This window comes from Octopus sinensis, linkage group LG6 (assembly GCF_006345805.1).
Source record: "Octopus sinensis linkage group LG6, ASM634580v1, whole genome shotgun sequence".
NCBI lineage: Eukaryota > Metazoa > Mollusca > Cephalopoda > Octopoda > Octopodidae > Octopus > Octopus sinensis.
In genome coordinates, this window is record NC_043002.1 from 3,479,625 (window position 1) to 3,497,090 (window position 17,466).

At 39.0% G+C, this 17,466-nt stretch overlaps 1 protein-coding gene across 1 annotated transcript in view; it reads right to left on the reverse strand.

The window, feature by feature from the left end:
- Nucleotides 1–1,742: 1,742 nt before the first annotated feature.
- Nucleotides 1,743–17,466, reverse strand: part of LOC115212812 (histone-lysine N-methyltransferase SETMAR-like) — a 127,279-nt gene continuing 111,555 nt past the window's right edge. Inside the window, exon 3 of the transcript XR_003881765.2 lies at nt 1,743–1,909. The gene's annotated coding sequence lies outside the window, so the exon portion shown is untranslated. The remainder of the gene's footprint in view (nt 1,910–17,466) is intronic.

Here is a 17,466-nt window from a genome sequence, read left to right on the forward strand (position 1 = left end):
AGACTTCCATCTCTTCCCCCAGATGAAACGGCAGCTCAAAGGTCACCGTTTTCACACTGTTGTTGAAATGAAGAGCGAATTGCAGAGATCCTCGAATCACAGAAAACAACTTTCAGGATGAATTCCAAAAGTGGCAGTAACACTGGGACTGGTGTATTGCTGTGCAAGGTGACTAGACTACTTCGAAGGAGATGAGGTTAAAACTTAAGTAAATAAGTTGTTTTTTATTAAGCATAACTAGTCTGGGAACCTTTTGATACCACGTCATATAGCTGCAGAAAAATGAAGCCAACAAAAAAAAGTTTTTTAAGCCAAAAGAAATCAAGTAAAAAGGCTTAAGATATGATGTAAACCATAAATAACAATAAATGGGATTTTTGAAAGTTCAACATTTTCTCAGGTGTTAATATACTGATAACCGAGTCAAAACAGATGATTTATGATAGAAAATCTAGATGACAAGAGAGGACCTAAACACTTTTATATAGAAAAATGGTTCCTCCTTCAATAATGATGTCACAACAAATTGTTGCCGTAGACATGGTTGTCAATCAAAACTTGCTAGTTTCATAAACCTTAAGGTTTGTAGAAACTGTTTTGTTGGAGAAGTCATCTTAATGTAATATGTTAAGAGTGAGTTGACACCGTAGAGCCTTCCCCTACCCAAACCCTAGCCCGTAACCCACAGAAGGAATGGAACTTGTTAACCACACTAAACTGAAATTGCTGCTTCTACTTCCAGCAGTGAATTGTTCCAATACAGAAATGTTTACAACTTGGCAGAGTGAGTTATTTGAAAAGAGGAGTGTCACAGCTACAGATATAATCTGGGGCTATTAAAATCATTTAAACTGCCAACCTCTCTATTTGCTAGTCTCTATACATATAAAATTCTTTGTCTGTCTGTTCCCAATGCATTCCCAAATGACTTGACCAAATCAAATCAAATTTTACAAGGTAATAGTATTAGACCCCAGGAGTGTCAACACGTAATTTTTATTTTCATTTCGATTAAAACAATATAACATTGTATCTAAAATAATCTTTCTAGAGTCAACTATAGTAAAGGACATTTTATACAACCACTATGATGATGACAATGTCACATTTTGTATATGAGTATGTATGTGTCTGAGTGCAATTGTGTGTGTTTGCATGTTCATTATGTACGACATAGTAAAGGACATTTTATACCACCACCATAACTTACACATTTTGTATATGTGTGTGTATGTGTCTGTGAGTATGTGTGTGTTTGCACATTCGTTATATAAATGTATGTCTGTGTTTGCATGTTCAATTAGTCTCAGAAAGTTACACACCCACTCACCCTATTCAATCCTTGCTTCCACATCACTTATTTTGTAACTGAAGTGTGCCCCCATTTTTCTTCACCAACTTCTCTCTCTCTCTCTGGGGTATCTCTCCTATAGCAAGACACCTGTTTCTTTCCCTCTATTCATACTTCTCCCCCCTCACCACTTGACACAGAGTGACCTCCCTCAATATTATCACTCCTCCTTCTCCCAGTTTAGGAATCTTGTCTTGCAAGTTAATTGCTGACCTCCTCCCTGGTGCTGGTGCCCTCATAATTAAGCACTCAGTACACTTGGTAAAGTGGTTGGCATGGAAGGATGGGCATCCAACCGTAGAAACCATACCAAAGCAGACAGCAGAGCTCATTGCAGTCTTCTGACTTTGCCAGCTCCTCTCAAACCATCCAACTCATGCCAGCAGGGAAGGAAGATGTTAAATAATGATGAGGATGATGATGGTCAAAGAAAAGCAATTAGATCTATTATTACTACACCAGTTAATTTCTTTCTTTCTTTTTTAATTGTCAAATAACTCTCATTGATTCCATTTGATTTATTATTTTCCATTTCTGCTTTCAATAGATTTAATCACCCTGCAAATACACAATATATTTAAGGTTAGTATGTCATAAAAGGAATGACTTGTTAATGATTTAGAAATAAATTAGAAACTAACAATTTAATTAAGCTAAAGTATTACAAAAATAGTTAATTGTTTAGAATATTACTTATTATAATTATAGTTGTTGCTTTTATTTTTGGTTTGACTCATGTTTGGTCTTGTTCCTGGTAGGATTTATGTGGATATTAAGGTTACTGCCGGTAACCTCAGGTATCCACAAGTTTCCATTAGTCTTTCAGGTGCTTAGAACCCTTATCATAATCCTTGCTGTCCCTAAAAGACAAACTTTCTGTAGGAGGGTGCCAAATGTAGTAAAGCATTCCAGATTCATTTCTTTCAAGCCTTTGTATGTCCTCTGCAGGCACAGCCCATGATTCACTGCCATGTAGCATAGCTGTTCGCACATACATATATATATATATATATATATATATGCTAGCATGGAAAACAGATGCTAAACGATGATATATATATATACACACACATATATATAAATACATATACAAATATATATATATAAATACACACACACACATATATATATATATTCATACATGCATGCATACATAAAATATATATAGAGAGAGTTGAAGTTATAATAGATAATGGTGTCATTGAGACCCAAAGGTTTCAGGTAATGCTGAATAAGTGTTATAGACAGACAATAGTTAAGTTCCAGATTCAGTAATATTGCGAATAAAGGGTTCAACGTTGGTTCTATGTCAGCGTGTGTATATATGAATGTTTTGCATAATAAGATAAAAAAAACCAAGGCTGTATAGATATTAGAGCCTTTATAGATACAAGGTCTTACACCTGTTTCTAGGATATTAATTTATAATATCCCTTCATTGGAGACGGTGTGAGAAGAAAAATTAAGTCATAGTTTCGATGTGATACAAATAGAGAGTGAGGTGGAGGAAAGAAAACAGATGTAATATCTGTATGGTTAATGAATTCGTAAGTCCGTTTTATAGGCATAATGGTATATATGTGTATTATTCCAATCAAAGGATATTGGAATATTACACATATATTCCATTATGCCTATAAAACGGATTTATGAACTCAATAGCCATACACATCTTACATCTATTTTCTTTCCTCCACCTCACTCTCTATTTGCATCACATCGAAACTATGACTTAATTTTTCCTCTCACACCATCTCCAATGAAGGGATATTATAAATTAATATCCTAGAAACAGGTGTAAGACCTTCTATCTATAAAGGCTCTAATATCTATACAGCTTTGAGTTTTTTTTATCTCATTACGCAAAATATTCTTATATATATATATATATATATATATATATATATATATATATAAATGCACACATATCTATATATTCATACATACATGCATACATAAAGTGTATATGTATATATATATATATATATATATATATATATATAATATATATATATATGTATGTATGTGTGTATATGTATATATATATGTATATGTATGTATGTGTGTATATGTATATATATATGTGTGTATGTATATATGTGTGTGTGTATGTATGTATATATATGTGTCTATATATATATACATACACACAAACACAAACATACACATGCACATACACACACACACGCATGCGCACGCATACACACACACACAATGAGCTTCTTTTAGCTGCCATCCCCAAAATCCACTCAGAAGGTCTTTTGTGAGCCAGAGGCTATAGTAGAATATGCACGCAGAAGGGGCATTGCAGTGGGACTGAACCTGAAACTATGTGATTGGGAAATGAACAACTCAACAACTACACAACCACACCTACACATGCATATATTTGCATGTATATATATATATGTATACAAACATGCACACATAAATACTGTGCCGGTGGCACATAAAAAGCACCATCCGAACGTGGCCGTTGCCAGCGCCGCCTTGGCTGGCTTCCGTGCCGATGGCACGTTAAAAGCTCCAACCGATCGTGGCCGATGCCGGACCCCCCTAGCACCTGTGCAGGTGGCACATAAAAAGCATCCACTACACTCACGGAGTGGTTGGCGTTAGGAAGGGCATCCAGCTGTAGAAACTCTGCCAGATCAGACTGGAGCCTGGTGCAGCCCCTGGCTTCCCAGACCCCGGTCGAACCGTCCCAACCCATGCTAGCACGGAAAATGGACGTTAAACGATGATGATGATGATGATATATATAAAACTACAACTTCACCCTTGCCCGAACAACAGCATATTAGAAGCCAAGCTACATATAAATAGAATAAATAAACACAAATAGCAGAATTTCCTTTTTTTTCTTTTTATTCATTTTGCAGACGATGATGTCAAGAGATCTCAAAAACACATGTGTGTCTGCAGATATACAATTTCATGTTAATATATTGCCTCAGCTATTTGTTTTTTGTGTTTTTTTTTGTGTGTGAATGCATGTGTGTGTGTGAGTATATATATATATATATTCTTATATATAGGATTACATGATAATAAACCCCCACTCCTTGTATTGAACACTGTGTTGCTAGGCACTGTGACATAAAAGATGTACAGAAGTGCAAATGCACGAAACTCTTAGCCCTTCGGTCACTATTTCTTCTGCTAAATATTAATATATATATATATGTATATGTATGTATGTGTGTATATGTATATATATATGTATGTATACTCTTTACTCTTTTACTTGTTTCAGTCATTTGACTGCGGCCATGCTGGAGCACCGCCTTTAGTCGAGCAAATCGACCCCGAGACTTATTCTTTGTAAGCCCAGTACTTATTCTATCGGTCTCTTTTGCCGAACCGCTAAGTGACGGGGACGTAAACACACCAGCATCGGTTGTCAAGCAATGCTAGGGAGACAAACACAAACACATACACACACATACATATATATACACATATACGACAGGCTTCTTTCAGTTTCCGTCTACCAAATCCACTCACAAGACTTTGGTCGGCCCGGGGCTATAGCAGAAAACACTTGCCCAAGATGCCACGCAGTGGGACTGAACCCAGAACCATGTGGTTGGTTAGCAAGCTACTTACCACACAGCCACTCCTGTGCCTATATAGCCGCTCCTGCGCCTATATATATATATATATATATATATATATGTACTCATGTTTTGAGTTTGGGTTTTTCTGTTTGCATCACCAAACTCACAGACACACATATATGCATGCATACACACGCACACACACACATATTCATATAAATGTGTGTGTGTGTGTTACATGGGAAAATGTGAGCAAGAGAAAGAATATTGTTACGATTATAAACCTGGAAAAGTTGAGGACAACTTATTACGTCTGGTAAAGTACAGAACGAGAAATTTTTTACTTAAAATATTGCAGCTGAGGATAAAATTTCAAATAAAATATTTAGATTTAGAAAATATTAGCTTTTATTAAAACTAAAAATTTTATTACAAGTTATTACTTCTATTTGTTATTACTTGTTACTTCTATTAAAAATAACTCTAAATTTTTTTGAAGAGCAAAAATTATTTTTTTAAATAATTCATTGATAAATAGAAATTTGAAAATAGGTTATAAAAAATAATAGTAGTACATAATTAGTTAGTACAATAAATAGAATAAGAGCACTCAGAAAGCACAAACCTCTGCCAAGGCAACGCCAACGTCCTCTCAACGATTAGCCAGAGATGATTTTTAAAACGAGAATATCTGAAATAAACTCTACTGCTCTCACAAATGATAATACTAAAGATGAACCTGAACCACTCTCAAAAATTAAGTAAAAGAACAGGAAAAATAATCCAGAATCCTTGCCCAGTACCAGATTGATCCCAAAATCTATTCAGATAGTGCAAGTCATGAGGCCAAACATCCCTGAAAGTTTCATCCAAATCCATCCAGCAGTTCTTGAGATATCTTGTCCACAGACAAACAAACTAACTAACATGACTGAAAACAATATCTCTGCCTTCACTAAGGCAGAAGTAGCAATACAAAAATTTTTGTTGCATGGGACCAAAACTATGAAATTCTTCATGCTTTCTTCTATCATTGAAGCTAAGATAAATATATTTTGCTTTTAAAATAAAGTTATTTAGATCTAAACTTGATTGGTGGTGGTACTTAGTCTCCTATGATGTTGCTACAAATTTTACTGTAAACTTTTTTCTACTGGATTAAATCTCAATTTTTTTTATGCCAAAATCTAGTAAGGGACCAGCCCTCTTCAAAAATGTTAAGAGTTTTCAATTTGGTTAAGAACTGAGTCAGCAAGAAGCTCTGAAAGATGCTGCATGTGAGTAATATTATTAAGAATATTATTCAACTACGGTAGTAGTTGAATGATATATATATATATATATTACGGAGATGTACTCGCATAGCAAGTAATTTGATCTGAGATCGTGTGCTGAAACGAAAACAATTGCAGCGTGGAAGGTGTTTATAAGCCATTTAAGAAACACACAAAAGCCGTTCGATTCACTTCAACATTTAAGTTTAATTTGTCAAAATATTTTCGGCGCTAAAATCCGCGACCTGTTCACTGACAAATTAAACTTAAATGTTGAAGTGAATCGAACGGCTTTTGTGTGTTTCTTAAATGGCTTATAAACACCTTCCACGCTGCAATTGTATAGAAAAGTTGGACCTAAGAGGCATCAGATGTTGTGTGCAAGAGAGACGATTGCGCTGGTATGGTCATGTGGTGAGAATGGATGAAGATAGGTGTGTGAAAAAGTGCTACACCCTGGCATTTGAGGGGTCCTGTGGAAGAGGTAGACCCAGGAAAACCTGGGTCGAGGTGGTGAAGCACGACCTTCGAACTCTAGGTCTCACCAAGGAAATGACCAGAGACCTATGGAAGTATGCTGTGCGTGAGAAGACCCGGCAAGACCAGTGAGAACAATCAAAATCAAATCATATATCAGAAAGCAGGGGTTAAGTGACCCATCCGTTCGTGTCCGCTGTCAGCCTCGTCTGGCACCCGTGCCAGTGATACGTAAAAGCACCATTCACTCATGGCCGTTTGCCAGCTCTGCCTGGCCCCCGTGTCGGTGGCACGTAAAAGCACCATCCGTTCATGTTCGTTGCCAGCCTCGCCTGGCCCCGTGCCAGTGACACATAAAAGCACCGTCCGTTCGTGGCCGTTTGCCAGCTCTGTCTGGCCCCGTGTTGGTGGCACGTAAAAGCACCATCCGTGCGTGTCCGTTGCCAGCCTCGGCTGGCCCCCATGCCGGTGACACGTAAAAGCACCGTCCGTTCATGGCCGTTTGCCAGCTCTGTCTGGCAACCGTGTTGGTGGCACGTAAAAGCACCATCCGTTCGTGTCCGTTGCCAGCATCGCCTGGCCCCGTGCCGGTGACACGTAAAAGCACCATCTGTTCATGGCCGTTCGCCAGCTCTGTCTGGCACCTGTGCAGGTGGCACGTAAAATACACCCACTACACTCGCGGAGTGGTTGGCGTTAGGAAGGGCATCCAGCCGTAGAAACACTGCCAGATCTGACTGGGCCTGACGAAGCCTTCCAGCTTCACAGACCCCAGTTGACCCGTCCAACCCATGCTAGCATGGAAAGCGGACGCTAAATGATGATGATGATGATGATGATGATATATATATATATATATATATATATATATAAAACCCAGCACTTATTCTATCAGTCTTTTTTGCCAAGCTGCTAAGTTACAGAGATGTAAGCACACCAACACCAGTTGACAAGAGGTGGTGGTGGTGGTGGTGGGAATAAATACACACATAATAGGCTTCTTTCAGTTTCCATCTACCAAATCCACTCATAAGGCTTTGGTTGGCTTGGGACTATAGTAGATGGCACTTACCCAAGGTGCCATGCATTAAGACTGAAACCAGAACCATGTGATTGGGAAGCAAGCTTCTTACCATACAGCTGTGTCTATGCCTAAGAAGAAATACTTATATCTACCTATTTAAATATCTATGTCTACCAAATGATATGTGTGTGTGTGTGTGTGTGTGTGTGACAAGAAATAATTTTTGCTTCTTTTTATAGGGACAAAAAGATTAATATTAACAAGTGCATAAAGGTATCTCTTGTCATCCTTAGGTCCTTTGGGCCTAAAACATTAAATAAATTTACAGAGGTGACCCCTTTCTGCAACCATAAGTTTTCTTCTACTTTTCTGCCCTTCTATGCATACCTTCCCTTCTTGGGACACAAAACTCTACTTGTGAAGACCTGTTGAGGCAAGTGAGAATCAGAATCGAAATCGATCAATGGAAATTGCAGCTGAGATACCAGTGCCGGTGGCACGTAAGAGAACCATCCGAACGTGGCCGCCCCCAGCGCGACCCCGACTGGCCTCGTGCCGGTGGCACGTAAAAAGCACCATCCAATCGTGGCCGTTTGCCAGACTCGTCTGGCACCTGTGCCAGTGGCACGTAAAAAGCACCCACTACACTCATGGAGTGGTTGGCGTTAGGAAGGGCATCCAGCCGTAGAAACATTGCCAGATCAGACTGGGCCTGGTGCAGCCTTCTGGCTTCCCAGACCCCAGTTGAACCGTCCAACCCATGCTAGCATGGAAAGCGGACGCTAAACGATGATGATGATGATGATATAGAATTAAAGCTAGATATGGTAAATAATATTTAGTTTGTTTACTGGGTTTTGAAACCGGATAGTAAAAATTCCTATGATTAGTAGCCACCTACATGTTTCACCATAAAATAGAATAATCTTTTCTTTTCTTATGTGTGTGTTAGAAAATGTTGGACTGGTCCTGCTATAGGTTATTATCTTGAAATTAGGTTCTGCAACCATTTTGTAACTCTTGTGAATGACTAATTGTGGAGATTCCTGTTCATCATTGCCAAGATGCACTTTAACTTGTAATCGGACCATGACCTGAAATGGCCATAGATGTGTTTTGACTTGATTTTGTGGAATTCTCTTACGCTCCTTGGACTTCAACCTACCATGGTTTTTATGAAATGAACTATTTTGACATATTTTTAATTGAGGGGAGTAAAAACTTTTTGGGTTGATTTTTTTAGTCACCTGACACACTTTAGTAATTCATGCTGATTACTTATTTTTAGTCGATTGAATATACCTTTTCTTGATAGGCTGTTCTATATATTTGTATCTTTATGTGCCTATAGGCGCAGGAGTGGCTGTGTAGTAAGTAGCTTGGTAACCAACCACATGGTTCCAGGTTCAGTCCCACTGCGTGGCACCTTGGGCAAGTGTCTTCTGCTATAGCCCCGGGCTGACCAATGCCTTGTGAGTGGATTTGGTAGACGGAAACTGAAAGAAGCCTGTCGTATATATGTATATATATATATATATATATATATATATATATATATATATATATGTGTGTGTGTGTGTGTGTGTGTGTGTGTGTGTGTTTGTGATTGTCCCCCTAGCATTGCTTGACAACCGATTCTGGTGTGCTTACGTCCCCATCACTTAGCGGTTCGGCAAAAGAGACCGATAGAATAAGTACTGGGCTTACAAAGAATAAGTCCCGGGGTCGATTTGCTTGACTAAAGGCGGTGCTCCAGCATGGCCGCAGTCAAATGACTGAAACAAGTAAAAGAGTAAAGAGTATATATCTTTTACCCTCTGTCTTTTTATATGTATTCCTTTTATATGTTGAAGGCTATGGTAATATTTATATATGATCAAATGTATGGAAGCATGGTGTTATATAAAGTTGTTGACTCAAATTTGATGTTTGCTCTCTAATCAATAGCACGTGAAAAAACATTTGAGCGAGGTCATTACCAGTGCTGCTGGACTGGCTCCTGTGCAGGTGGCACATAAAAAGTACCATTTGAGCGTGGCCGTTGCCAGTACCGCCTGACTGGCCCTCGTGCCAGTGGCACGTAAAAGTACTCACTACACTCTCAGAGTGGTTGGCATTAAGATGGGCATCCAGCTGTAGAAACTCTGCCAGATCAGATTGGATTCTGGTGCAGCCATCTGGTTCGCCAGTCCTCAGTCAAATCGTCCAACCCATGGAAAGCGGACGTTAAACAATGATGATGATATATATATATATATACCTATATATATATACCTATCCTTGTCCCTCTTTACCTTTAATCTCTTAACTGGCACAAAGTCTCCCCCCCCCCACCTCAATACTACTCCCCCTCTCCCTACTCTCAGTCAAGGCGTTTTTGTCTTGCAAGTTGCCTGGTGACCCTGTCAGTGTTGATGCCACATAAAAAAGCACTGGTGCTGGTTGTACATAGAAAACATCCAATATACTCTGTAAAGCAGCTGGCATTAGAAAGGGCATCCAGTCATAGAAACCATGCCTAAACAGACAACCTGAGCCTGGTGCAACTCTCTGGCTTGCCAGCTTCTGTCAAACTGTCTGACCCATACCAGCCTTGAAAGCAGATGTTAAATGATGATAGCAATACGAATTTGTAGATCGTTATCATCATCATTGATTGTTGTGATACGACTGAAGGAAAACACTTTGGAGTAGCATTTCTAGTTGCAGAACAGAAACACCATGGTGTTTCTTACATGGAACACAGTGAGTTAAAAAAAAAACTTTCATTAACTGACATTATCCCAGCAATTAGTAGACAAAAATACCCTGTATTGTGTTCAACTTTCCACTGCCATATTTGTGTTGAAATATACTGCGTTAATTTCCATACATTTTGAAAAGAATTAACAGTGCCATTAGCAAACTGGTGTTTGGAACAAATTAACATGGAATTTAGATGAAAGATTTTAAAGAGCAAGGGTGGTCTCAGACAAGCTAATATAAAAAGGGTTAAAGTTCAAAAACAAATAAGCAACTTAACTTAAACCAGAGATCAGAAATAGTTTTTGCAATAATCCCCTTTTCCTTTTCTTTTTAGATTTGCTCACCACCACCACCACCACCACCACCACTACCAACAAGTCTATTATATTATATCTTGCAGATGAAAATATACCTACTTATCTCCACTCCCATTTCCATCCACTGGCAATGTATATATATATGCAAAACTCTAACAAATCATGCCAGAAAAGATGACCTAAAAGTTATCGACTGATCAATGGTCCACAAATACATTAAATTTGAAGAAATTTCAGACAAAAAAAAAAAAAAAAAAAAGGATGGGGGTCTGAGGCTGACAAAGAATATCTCAGACATCTAACCAACTTGTTGCTGATCTAGCAATTTAGATGTCCAACAGATCACATCTTTGCATGGCTGCAGGTCTTCATTCAAAGTCAACCACTCACAACGATGCTGTATCATACTCCTCATTAATCCATGAGATAATCTGTTTCTCTGCTACGGCAACAATATTCTTTATTCTAAATTCCCTGGTAATCCTTCTCCCTTTAAAATGGTTGGGATTTGCAGCTAATCTTGAGGTGCAGCTGCAGCCTGTTAAGAAATGGGGAAAGAAGTGGCTAGTAACTTTCAACCCTTGGCAACAGCAAACTCCTGTCTTTAGGAAGCAGGATCCCTATCTTCCTCCTCCCATCTTCAGAAGTTATAGATCCAAGGCATCACATGTAAAACAGTGAAACCACTTGAGGAAAAGTCTCCTTTGAAACTGCTTGCTCTTAATTTCTCTTCTGATGTTTCTTGAGGAGCCTACATACAATCAACTGGTAGGTCTGCTTCCCATATTGTTGGGTCACTATTTGGTCAAACAAAGGTCAACCTAAAATCCAAAGCTATTTTGTATTTTTACAAGTCCACAATCCATTCTTGTATGGAATGATGTCATATTTGGGCAGGCGCACCATCTTGTCATTTGGATCTCGTCAAACAAGTTCAGTAACGAGTCTCTAATTTGATTGGTCCCTCTCTTGCTTCAACTCTGCAACCCTTGTCACATTGACATGATCTCACCAGCCTTGGTTTTTTTCTATTGTTACTATCACAGGAAGTGTTATAATGAACTTTCTCTCTTAGTTCCAGATCACTTTCTGCCATCTCACCTGCATCAAAACTCACACCATCTTCATCCAAATGCTGTTGTGCTTCCATGAATAAAGAACTCTTTCAACACTTGAAGCTTTTTACCTTGAACTGCTAGACTTTGGGACTTTCTTTTATCTCATTGTTTTCCCCCCACTTCTTATGACCTGAACTTCTTCAAGTCTAAAGTAAAGTCATTCCTTTCATTTTTTAAATTTTCTCTTCTTCATGGACCCTTACACTAAGCAGCTTTTCACCTTATTTGAGATGTTCAAAAACAAAAAAAAGAAGAGATATCTAGGTTTTGTATGACAACCCCTGACTTTCTGTTCTCTATCAGAATTGACAGTTCTCCAACCCCTTTCTCACATTATGTAATATTATCTTATCACAACCAGTTCCATCTGTGATAAGATATCAGTGATAACAGAATGTAAGTTGTCTGAGCAGTTCATGGGCATCATTTATGGATGCTCATATTGGTAACAATTCTCAAGACCTGAATTCTTGTCAGTCTGCCAAAAATCACTCTCTGTACTTGTAGGGTACCCACTGTTTACACTGATTACTTAGTATCAAGTTCCTATGTACTCCACTCTTAAAAAACACCATGTCCTAGATGGCACTTGAGTGCAGATGCATATACTGCACTTCTTTCTAGAGAAGCTGCCAAACAGGGGAGATAATACTGTCACTCTCACATAAGATATGAGAGAAATGTTTGAATTTTGGTGTTACTGAGTATGTAGAGCAACATATGGTGAGTATTGTGAAAGTTTGGTCGTTTTTACATTAGTGTTGTTATAATAATGTTGTTGTCGTTATAGCGAGTACACGTGTATATGTATGTGCATGTGTTATGTGTACGCTTACACCCTTGTGATGTTCTTGTTCCTACTTTCTCTTTTGTAATAAATATTACAAATCTCACCATCTGGATGGTGGTACTTTCAACCTTTTTACACTCAAAGCAGCTGGAAGGATCAAAACCCGTACTTCTCTCTTCACCATCAGACAGAACTATTTGGAAGATCTTCAGGCCACTCCAGACACATTTGTGAATACTTATGACTGTTTTTGTTGAGAAATTAATATTTAAAAATGAAGGTCTTGATGCAACCTCCACCTTCAGTTTCCAATTCACGACCAACCAGTTGAAAAAGTGAACCATTTCTGTTATCAAGAAAGTATCCTTAATAAACATACTAATGTAGCTGATGACATCAGAATTCGAACCTGTTCCCAAGGCTTTAAGTATATCTTCAATGTGGTGAAAGAGTTCTGTGTTAGGCAGTCCCTGCCACAGTGAAAGCCATGCTGATTTGCATTTAGGAGTTTGTGGGTCTCCAGGAAGTCAGCTATCCTTGATCTTACCACTCTTTCAAACACTTTAAGAGTGAGATTGGGCGATAGTTGACTGTGAGGGATCTGTTTCCCTGTTTGAAAACTGGGATGACAGACTGGGATAGGAGCTGTTTCAGTATATAACCCGAGTCTAAAGAATTTCTCCAGAGGTTGGTCAGAGGGACTACAAGTAGGTGTCTACATTCCTTCAGGAGACTAACGGGGAATCTATCAGGGCCTACAGCAGAATAATACTTGACCTTAGTTAGTTAGTTAGTTAGTTAATTTGGCTCAAAAGCAAATAGCAAGGCCATGTAGGGGGACATGGAGTTAAGTACAGGGTGGTGTTCATGTAAAGAGTTCAGGCCACTTGAGGTCAAGGGAGGCTTTGAACAAAGCGGTCGTCGGCATCTTCACCATCTCGTCTGGCAGCTTGTTCCACGGATCCGCAACCCGGACGGAGAAAGCTCCTCTTCTTCGATTGAGATGAAATCGTCGCAGGTAGAGCTTTTCGGAATGACCCCGCAGCCGACGCTCTGGAGCAGGAGTGAAGAACAGCTCTTTCGAGAGGTTACACTTTCCGCTTATGATGTGGGCGAGAATGAGATCACCACGGCGGTGGCGTTTTTCAAGAGAATAAAGGTCGAGCGTCCTCAGCCTTTCTTCATAGGACAAATTTTTGAGACCATGAACCATGCGGGTAGCCAGCTTCTGGACTCTTTCGAGATGCTGTATGTCTTTGAGGAGATAAGGAGAAGAGGCTTGAATCCCGTACTCCAATATGGGTCTCACCAGCGTGACACAGAGTGGTAGGAATATGGCTGCTGTGAGCATTCCGAATGACCGTTGAATCAAGAACAGAATTCCGCATGCTTTGTTGGCAGCATGGACGCACTGGGCCGAAGGCGAAAAGGAGGAATCCACCAAGATACCCAGGTCCTTTACCTGATCGGTCCTCTCCAGCAACAGACGACCCGGCTCGAAATCAAGTTGAGTTGCAGGAGGAGAGCCAACAGGCAGATGACAGCACTTTGACACATTCAGACACAGGTCCCATTCGTTAGACCACTTCCAAATTTGGTGGAGGCATCGACGAAGATCCTCTATATCACCGCGAGGAGCAACCAGTTTGATATCGTTGGCAAATAGAAGGGTGTGTTGCGTGAGGTCGTCGGGCAAGTCATTTATGAAGACTAAGAACAATAAGGGCCCAAGCACTGAACCTTGAGCCACACCACTGCTCGCACTGGAGACGTCGGACCGCGAACCATTAACCATTGACCTCATTTATTACTGTTATGATGTCAGAAGCAGTGAAGATTATATCCAAGATTTTATGTTGGGAATCAACTTGTTCACTTCTCTTACATTAATATCAGATATAAGATAAAAAAAATTGTCAACTTTTATTATATTCATTATATTATATTGTTTCTGATATATATTGATATTACTAAGAAATATTGCTGGTCCCTGGCACATTAAAAAAAAAAAACTGCCGGTACGTCACATCAGATAGTATGACAAGCACTGAGTGAGATGACCTAATTAGAAATGGTGGAGGACGCTCAGAAAGCATAGTTGCTAGAATAGGAACCATGAGGAGAAAATTTACGGAGCTACTGTTGGTAACAGAAGGTTTCTATCTCTGATGAAAGGTTAATTGTATGATGCTTGTGAATGAATTGCAATACTATTTAGTAGTGAAATGTAGGTCACAAATGCAGAGGACTTGCACAAACTAGAAAGTAATGAAACTAAAATTCCACTGGATGTACGATGTCACTGTGCATGTTTAACAAAGTGCAAATGAGCTGAGAGAAAAATTGGTCATAAGAGGCATCAGATGTTGTATGCATCACTAGTACATGATGCATATGGATGAGGACAGCTAAATGCAGAAGAGGGGGACACAAGAAGATGCAGAATGAAGTAGTGAAGATCGACAACAGGATGTTAAGCCTCATGGAGGAGATGAAAGAGGACTAAGATGAGGGGTGATTTGCTGCACTTGAAGAGAAGACCCAACCATCTCAGTAAAAAAAAATGAGCTCCTAAAAGCATACCATTTATATTTATGCCCTTACACCCACCCAATCGGTCCATATCAAACCTTCTCCATGACTCGGCTTCTTAACACCCATCCCTTCATCACTCTTCTAACTATGGCACTGTTTGTTCAGTTGCTGAGAGTAGAACCACAGGTATTTCTTTCCCATTTCCTGCTGCTAGTTATCTCTCTCCTTGTAACCTCTTTCTGTTACCTCTACCATTGTTCAATATCATCCTTTATCACCTTTTTTTCCACTGAATACTCTTTCCTCTGAACACCCTTTCATATCTGCCATTAACACAACCCCAAACTTTGTCACTCACTATATCCACCCCTATTAACCTCTGACCTCCACTTCTGTCACTGTGCATCTCTCTCTCTCTCTCTACCACTTGCTCCAACTTCACATCATTTCCCTGTTTCTCATCTCTCCACTTCCCCTATTTATGAACTTCCACCTACCATCTCTTCCTCTCTGACCCACTCCCTATTTTCCTTTACATTCCACCCCTAAACTGAGATTCATTATTGATCACATCTCCAACCCTGTTCACCATTCATTGTATCTCCACTCTAACCATCTGTTACTTTGTTCTTTGAAGGTAAGCTCTGATACATTATCACCACATCCTTTGGGCAGCCATATATCTCCTCTACATCAAGACAACTGTTCTCTATATCATCATCTAGTACAAAGCCATCTCCCTCAACACTGCACACCTACTCAGTCAAGGGGTCTTTGTTTTGCAAGTTACTTAATGACTTCACAGGTGGTAGGCATTAGGAAGGGCATCCAGTCATAGAAACCACACCAAAGCTGACATTGGAGTTTAGCAGTTTCCTGGATCATCAGATCTGGTTGGGTCCTCCAATCCATGCCAGCACAAGAGATTGATGTTAAATGAGGATGATAACAACAATGAAAATGTAATATGATATCAATGATATTGAATAAAATATCAATGATAAGCTATAAATGATATGAAAATATTCAAACACCTCCTTTTCAAAGGTAAATAAATATATCCATCACATATGTTGGTTACTACACTGTGTGTGTGTGTGTGTGTGTGTGTGTGTGTACGTACCAATGCTGCCAACTGGTGTTAAAGTAAATATAAAGAAAGTCTAAAAGTATTGTTTACCTGACAACTATTTCAGAAGATACCTATGAAGAGAGAGAGAGAAAAAGTGTGCTGTGCTGTTCTTATTCCCAAGACAAACTTTCAGATTGAGTTACATAACAGAAAACCAATAATAAACAAAGCCGAGGGTATGAATTGTTTTGACTTGAATTTCAAGAAGAGACTTCCTTTTCAATAATAGGTTGGTTAGTATTTATATAAATGTAGTTTAAGCAGAGTGGTGGTGGTGGTGGTGGTAGGGGGTGGAGGTGGAGAGAATAGCTGAATAGTTTTACATTCAAATACTTCCCTTGCAATGCTTTCAGCAACTGCAACAACAACAACAACAACAGTAACAAACCAATTAGAAAAGTAATATGAATGCAGTGGGGGATTTTTATTAAGTCATTCAACTGGACCGGGGGGGGGGGGAGGAGGGTTACCATAATGGATCTGATAAGGTTTTGTCAGTCTTTTTAACATAACACACAGCTTTGTCCACTCAGGCCTGACCTAGATATATGAAAAAAGTGCAAGGCAGGCAGCCCAACATCTATGCAAATACCACTGCTTAAATAGTGTCTATTGTTATTATACACACATCCAGCGCACAACTTGTTTTATAGTCTCCTCCATATGAATGCAGAATGTTGCCAATGCAAACTACAATAAGAAAATATCGTTAAATCATCCGCCTACTTTCCTCCACATTTCTTGCCTCTTTCTCTTTATAATTATTCCAAAGAAATGAGGAGGAAAAAAAAAAAAGGATAAAATAAAGTAAGAAAGATCTTCCCTTCTATCCTCTCCCTTTCCTTCTTACATTCTCTTTCTCTCCTCCCACCAACCCTTCTCTCTCCCTCTCCTCTCAGCCAGGTCAGAGACAAGACATATCACCATTAACTTCCCACTCAAGCAAATTTTTTGCTACTGACAGTAATTTTTTTAGTGGGTTTTTTTATACTGATTTTGTTTTTTTATTTTTGTTTTAATATTTATTTCTTTTATTTTTGTTTCTATAATTCCTATTCCTGTTTCCATTTCTCGTGTGGAATCCTTGTTTACATCATTCCTCTTTGAATTGTCTTAATGCAACAAACAGCAGTTGAAGAAGCT